The sequence below is a fragment of the Mastomys coucha genome, chromosome X (assembly GCF_008632895.1).
Source record: "Mastomys coucha isolate ucsf_1 chromosome X, UCSF_Mcou_1, whole genome shotgun sequence".
Classification (NCBI taxonomy): Eukaryota; Metazoa; Chordata; class Mammalia; order Rodentia; family Muridae; genus Mastomys; species Mastomys coucha.
The window spans coordinates 109,253,414-109,261,228 of NC_045030.1; positions in this window are offsets into that span (position 1 = coordinate 109,253,414).

Below are 7,815 nucleotides of genomic sequence, written 5' to 3' on the forward strand. Positions count from 1 at the left end.
AATCACATTACATCTCAAAGGTTCTTTGATGTGATGACTTGTTTTGGCGGGATTGAGAAGCGGGATTGAGAAAAGCCTCTGAGAAACCTGTCTCTGGCTGGACTAAATGGCAAGATACGTCAGCGTGCTTTAGACAAACAAATAAATTATGAATTTCTTGTTATACAGAACTTGGGTATTTAACTTGTGATTTAAGGGAAAAAAGGTCTGTGGTCATCTGGAGTAACTGCTCAGAGTTCAGATAATCACTTTTCAGACTTAGCAAGACATTTCTTGGCAAAGTAAGAGCTAAGCTTTGGTTTTAAATAGCAACCTCTGTTTGTTTGTTTGTTTCCAAGGATTTGTTTATTGTTTGACACCATGTTTCTAAATGGATGCCAAAATTAAATTGTGCTTTATTTGACTTCTGTTATTAACCCAGTGGAAAGACACTTCAATCTCAGCCAATGGAGACTTACGAGGGTCAACAACGGCTTACTTGAAGTAGGCAAATAGACAGATGGTAGGATTCATGGGGCAAAAAGCTCTCAAATCTAAATTTCTTCTTATTGTAATAATCTCTTTAGGGAATTCTCTTCAAAATTATGTCATGAAAATGTAAATATTGAAACAGAGAAACATGTAAACACTCTATTAAACTATAAGGTCTGGCAAGACACAAAACGCATTACTGACAAGACATGTAATTTTCATGGGAGGAGAAGTAAGAATGTGATAACTTTAGGACCACAAAACACTGCATCTGAGTTACAAGGCCATGACTCAGCCCCCATAGGGAACAGGAACATATTTGATGCTTAATAACAGGTCTGATACAGTGTTCAATATTATGTTATGGATATATTTTGTTTAGAGCTGTCTCTTCTTCACCCAAATGCAACACTCCATTTATGTGTTGTCATTTTCCTCTATATTCACCGTGTTATTTTTTCACTTGGGATTAGGTTTATATTTTGATGCTTCGTTGTTGTAGAGTTTTATATATTTTATAATATATTTCTAGTTATTATTTTGACTACTATTCCCCTTTCCCATCTTCCACTGACTTATGAAACCTTTCTTCTCAACAGGTCCTGATGTTATACTTTCATATTGCTCTGTGTTGTTCACTGATTTTAATTAGTTTCTTGCCTGAGTGTGGGTGAAGGGTTGTGTATTGGACCAAGAGAATCTTATTAGTGGCTACGTTGCTGAAGAAAATGACACTTCACCCTCTAAGCACTATCAGATGCTAACAACCCCTTACACAATTCATTCCCAAAATGGTCTCAGTTACAGGAATCACATGACTATATCAATATATGCAGAAAAGGTCTTTGACAAAACTCAAAATCCCTTCATAGTAGAAAATAGAGACACTAGGAAAGGGTATATAGCTTAACTTAAGACTATAAATGGCATTAGTTTTGACAGCACAACCTGTATTTAAAAAGTTGTTTGACAGTGTTGCAAATATGTCTTTTGAGGTTAATTTGATATGTGAGATAAAAAATATTTCTTATATTTATTTTTCTTATTCTAAAACCATTTAAAATTTCGGCAATTGTAACACTTTAACATTTATCATATAAATCCATTATCATATGTGTATGAGGTTATAGATACTAAATTGACTGCTGAAAAATTTCAAAGTTTAAAAGTATGCCAAATCTTTAGTAAAAACAATTTTAGTTTCTCAAATTTTTAAGGAACACTTTTCATTTACAAGTCTTCAGACTTTTTCAAGTGTCTATCTTGCATACCTATAAATTTCATGGAAATTAACTGATACTGATTACAATTATAATTCATTTCTGAAGAAAAAAGATTCAATTTTAACTGATAATTTTAATTTAGCTTTTAAATATTACTAAAGTGTAAACAAATATTTTGTAGCCATATTCCACATGAATGGCTATATTAATCAGAATATCAAATCATCTGTTGTATCATGTTATATTGTTATTATTTTCTGTCTGTATTGCTGTTTTCCTTACCTACCTTACTATGGTGTGATGGAATCATATGAAAAATGCATATCAATGCACTGGCAAGTTAGTAGGAGTAAGCATCACAAAACGGATGTTCTTTCTGTGGAGGCTGCAAAGGGTGTGCCAAGGATTACAACAGATAATGTTTCTTTTGTTTTCCCCTAGAGAAAAACATACGCTCAAGAAAATGCAATGAGAGGCAAGACCCTTGGTCTTGTGAAGGCCCCAGTATAGGGGAATGCCAGGACAGGGAAGCAGGAGTGGGTGGGTTAGAGAGCACAGGGAGGGGGGATGAGATAAGGGGTTTTTGGAGGGGAAATGAGGAAAGGGGATAAAATTTAAAATGTAAATAGAGAAAATATCTAATAACAAAATAAATGAATTAATTAATAAATAAATAAAAGAAAATGCTTACATGTGAGTCCAAAATTGCATGATGTTGTCTCTAAGATGAGTTAATAAAAAATCTAAGGTAAGTGTGAGATCTACAAATGCCATTCTCATGCGCTTTGATTTTTATAACATGGAAAAGTATTGTCATAGAAACAAAACATTTTATGAGGACATATATAACAAAAGAAAGAGCATAAAATTGGAAATGAAGGTTCTATATATGCTTAAATTAGACCTATGTTTCTATTCATGAGACCTAACAAGCAGAAACAAGGATATTTCAATTGTAAGATTTTGCTTTCAAATTAACATCCTCTCTGGTATTTGGCATTTTTCAGTCATTGAGAAATATTATACACATTTTGGTGCCAGAGAAGAGGACTGTAATTAACCAACTCCAGTGCATACTTTCTAGATTGATAAGCTGAGGTTCTATGAGTTTGTGTTGACAATTTACAAATAGCTTTGTTAAGACCTGTGTGCAATAGTTGTAGATGCACAGCCATTAATCACAGCCATCAGCTGGCTTCCTAGAGTGGTTTACAGCAGCTTTTAATGTATGTTTTGCTAATTGGAAGTTACAGTGGTGCTGCAAATTCTCAGATGAATAACTACTTCGGCACTGCCTGCCTGTGGATGAAAAGCCCTCTAAATATTCCTCTGGAAGCATGACTTAAAATTGAAAGAAAATTTCTCTTACTGACTTCTAAAGCCTTAGAAGTTAGCTGTCATAAAAAAAACAGCACTATGATCAAGAATGGTTTAAAATTTATGCATGTATTTCTAGACTCATGTTTAAAATGGTGTCCTTAGCTCTATTTAGGGCAGTGTTTACATTTTTGTGTGTAATTCTTTGACAGAGACCATTTTTCTTGCCTCTCAGGTGGCTCATATAGAGATATTTATGCCTATTATGCAAAATATTCTTTGTTGTATCACAGATACATAATCAGCAGAATGAATGTCTCATAAAGCAAACATCATACTCTAAGAATCAAATCTTGTATTGGCCATTTTCATGGTTATAGTTTCTATTGCTGTGATAAAACATTATAACTAGAAGCAAGTAGGGGAGGAACGGATTTACTTCATTTTACAGCTGATAAGTCTATCACTGAGTGAAGCATGGACAGAAACCTGGAGGCAAGACCTGCAGTAAAAACTATGGAGGAGTACTGCTTACTGGCTTGTGTTCCACTAACCCTGGTTTCCTCAGTTTGCTTTCTAATACATCCCAGGACCCAGTGGGTTAGGATTCCCTATATGAATCATTATTCTTGAAAAGGCCCCACAGAAGAGAGAATATCTCTTCTAATTCTTATTTTTTAACTTATATTCTAAATTGACTTACAAAATATTAGTCTTTCATACAGGTTTTGTAAGTAATATTTACTTTAGTTTACCCTACCTCTCTCCCTACCCCTTATTTCTGCCCCCATTCCCCACAGTTCTCCTTTCTTGCACGATTTAATTATCTTCTTCAACACTGACTTAGTGTTAAAAATTTCTTCAGTTTATGCTTTTCATGATGAAATTTTGCTTTTATTGTTTTTTTTTGTTTTGTTTTGTTTTTTGTTTGTTTGTTTGTTTTTCAAGACAGGGTTTCTCTGTGTAGCCCTGGCTGTCCTGGAACTCACTCTGTAGGCCAGACTGGCCTTAAACTCAGAAATCTGCTTGCCTCTGCCTCCTAAGTACTGGGATTAAAGGTGTGCGCCACCACTGCCCCGCAATTTTACTTTTTTTATTTGAAGTATTACTTTTGTCCATATGTACTTCTACATAATCTAAGTCAGTAGGCATTTTATCACAATAATGAATTGAGTCATTCATTGCCTCTTGCTCATTAAGTATTTTCTGTTATCCTGGAGTATTTTCCTGGAGTATTTTCCTTCATAAATGACTTGACACGTTTCTCTTAGAATTTTAATATCCTTTCTTTTAAAAATTTCTTTTGGAAAGATAATTACAATAGGACTTGTAGAAGTTCTCTGATCATGCTGCTTTGTGGAAGGGGTGAATGTCCTATATGGATGACTGCATTTAATCCAATATTTTAGGAATTTTTCTTCTATTTGTTCACTGAATGTTTTCTGTGTTATATCTTTTAATTTACTTATTCACATTGCATCCCAATCACAGGCCCTCCTTCGAAGTCCCCCCTTCATATGGCTTCTCCTCCCATTAGTCCTTCCCTTGCTCTTGTGTGAAGAGGAAGGCACCTCCGAGAAAGCAAACCACACTAGCACATCAAGTCAATGCAAAACTAGACACCTCCTCTCCCTTTGAGGCCAGACAAAGCAGCCCAGTTAGGGGAACAGTATCCACAGGGAGGCCACAGAGTCAATAACAGTCCCTGCTCCAGTTTTTTTGTTTGATTCACATGAAGACCAAGCTGCCCATCTGCTACAAATGTGCAGGGGGCCTGAGTCCAACCCACATATGCTCTTTAGTTGGTGGTTCAGACACTGAGAGCACCCAAGGGTTCATGTTAGTTAACTCTGTCAGTCTTTTTATGGAGTCCCTATCCTCTCTGGGTCCCTTAATCCATCCCCCAATTATTGCACAAGATTTCCTGAGATAATTCTAATATTTTGGTCTCAATTTGGGCCAGTCGTTGGTTGGTCATTCCTTCAGTCTCTTCAGTCTCTGCTCCATCTTTGTCAATGTTCTTCTTGTAGGCAGGACAAATTTTGGGTCAAAGGTTTCGTGGGTGGGTTAGTGTCCTTATCCCTCCACTGGGAATGCTATCTGGCTATAGGAGGTGGCCTCTTTATTCTAGGTATCTCCCACTTCTAAGAGTCTCAGCTAGAGTCATCCTCATAGATTCTCTGGGGCCTCCCCATCTCAGGTCTCTGGCAAATCCTGAAGATGGACCCCACTGACCTCTGCTAATTTCCCTTCCAGCACTCTTTCCCAGACTCTTCCTACACCCAGTGCCCCACTCCATTCCCTCCTTATCCTATCTCTGACCCAGTTCCCTTTCTCCAGCCACCTCTGATGACTATTTTATTTCATTTTCTAAGTGAGATTCAAGCATCTTCTCTAGGGTCCTCCTTGCTATTTAGCTTCTTTGGGTCTGTGGATTGTAGAGTGAATATCTTGTACTTTACAGCTAATGTCCACTTAAAAGTGAGTACATACCAATGCATAGATTTTGAGTCTAGATTCCCTCAATCAGGATATTTTCTAGTTCCATCTATTTGCCTGAAAATTTCATGATGTGCCTGTTTTAAACAGCTGAATAGAATTCCATTGTGTAAATTAATCTCATTTTCATTTTCCATTTTCAGTTGAGGGACATCTATCTGGGTTGCTTCCAGTTCCTAGTCATTACAAATAGAGCTGCTATGAAAATGTGCAAGAAGTAGCCTTTTTACCACAAGGTGGAGCCTCTGTTGGGTATAAGCCTAGGAGTGGTATAACTAGATCTTGAGGGAGAAGTATTCCTAGTTTTCTGAGGAACTACTAAATTGATTTCAATAGTGGTTATATGAGTTTGCACCCCCATTGCAATGAAGGAGGATTCCCCTTTGTACCACATCCTCCCAAGCATGTATTGTTGTCACTTGAATGTTTGATCTTAGCCACTGATTGGTGTAAGGTCATTTTGATTTGCATTTCTCTGATAACTAAGAACATTGTACTTTCCTTTAAGTTCTTCTCACATGTTAGAAATTCTTCTGTTGACAATCCTCAGTTTATCTCATTTTCTAATTAGGTTTGTTGGTGCCTAAGTTGAGTTCTTTGTGTATTTTGGATATTAGCCCTCAGTAGGATACCGAGTTGGTGAAGATCTTTTCCCAACCTGTAGGCTACAAATTTGTCATATTGACTGTGCCCTTTGCCTTACAGAAGCTTTTCAGTTTCATGAGATCTCATTTATCAATTGGTGAGCTCAGAGCTTGGGCCATTGGTGTTCTGTTCTGGATGTCATCTCCTATAGCAATGTATTTAAGGCTACTTCTTTCTTTCTCTTCTATCGGATTTAGTGTATCTGGTGTCACATTGAGATCTTTGATTCACTTGGTCTTGACTTTTGTGCAGGAGTAATTAATGTAGATTTATTTTTATTCTTCTACATGCAGACATCCAGTTAGACCAGCATCATTTGTTGAATATGGTCTCTTTTTCCATTGTATAGTTCTGGATTATTTGTCAAAAACCAAGTGTCTGTATGTATGTGGGTTGATTTCTAGGTCTTTAATTTGCATTCTTTGATCAACCTGTGTGTTTCTATATCAGTATCATGCAGTTTAAATTACTATTGCTCTGTAGTTCAACTTGAAACCAGGGAAACTGATACCTCCAGAAGCTCTTTTATTTTACAGCATCGTTCTAGCTCTCCTAGACATTTTTCTCTCTGTATGAAGTTGAGAATTATTCTGTCAAAGTCTGTAAAGAATTGTGTTGGAATTTTGATTGGAACTGCATTCAATCTGTAGATAGCTTTTCATAAGATTTCCATTTTTCCTATGTTACTCATGAGGATACATGATCTTGGGAGGTATTTCCATCTTCAGATATCTTCTTCAATTTCTTTCTTCAGAGACTTGAAGTTCTTGTCTTTCATTTGCCTGGATAGAGTTACACCATGGTATTTTAGATTGTTTATGGCTATTGTAATGGGGTGTCATATCCCAAATTTCTTTCTCAGCATATGTTTCATTTGTATAAAGGAGATTTATTGATTTTTTGAGTTAATTTTGTAAGCAGCCTCTTTGCTGACAACAGTGCTTGTCAGCTTCAGGACTTCTCTGGTACAGTTTTAGGAATTACTTATGTATTCTGTTATATTATCTACAAATAGTGATACTTTGACTGCTTCCTTTACAATTTACATTTCCTTGATATTCTTTAGTTGTCTTACTGTTCTAGCTAGAACTTCATGTACTATATTGAAGAGATATGGAGAGAGTAGGCAGCCTTATGTTGTACCTGATTTTAGTGGAATTGCTTTTAGTTTCTCTCCATTTAATTTGATGTTGGCTATTGGCATGGTGTGTATTGCTTTCATTGTCTTTAGGTATTTGCCTTTTACCTCTGATATCTCCAAGAAATTTATCATGAAGGGGTATTGGATTATGTCAAAGGCATTTCAGCATCTAATGTGATGATCATGTGTTTTTCTTCTTTCACTTTGTTTCTTTGGTGGACTACATTGATAGCTTTTTTGTATATTGAACCACCACTGCAGCCATGGTGTGAAGCCTACTTGATAATAATGGATGATGTTTTTGATATGTTCTAAGATTTGGTTTGTGAGTATTTTAGGAAGTATTTTGCATCACTGTTCATAAGGAAATTGGTCTGAAATTCTCTTTCTTTGTTGAGTCTCTGTGTGGTTTAAGAATCTAGGTGATTGTGGCCTCATAGAATGAGTTTGGCAGTTTTCCTTCTATTTCTATTTTGTGGACTAGTTTGAAGAATATTGTTATTAGCTCTTCTTTGAAAA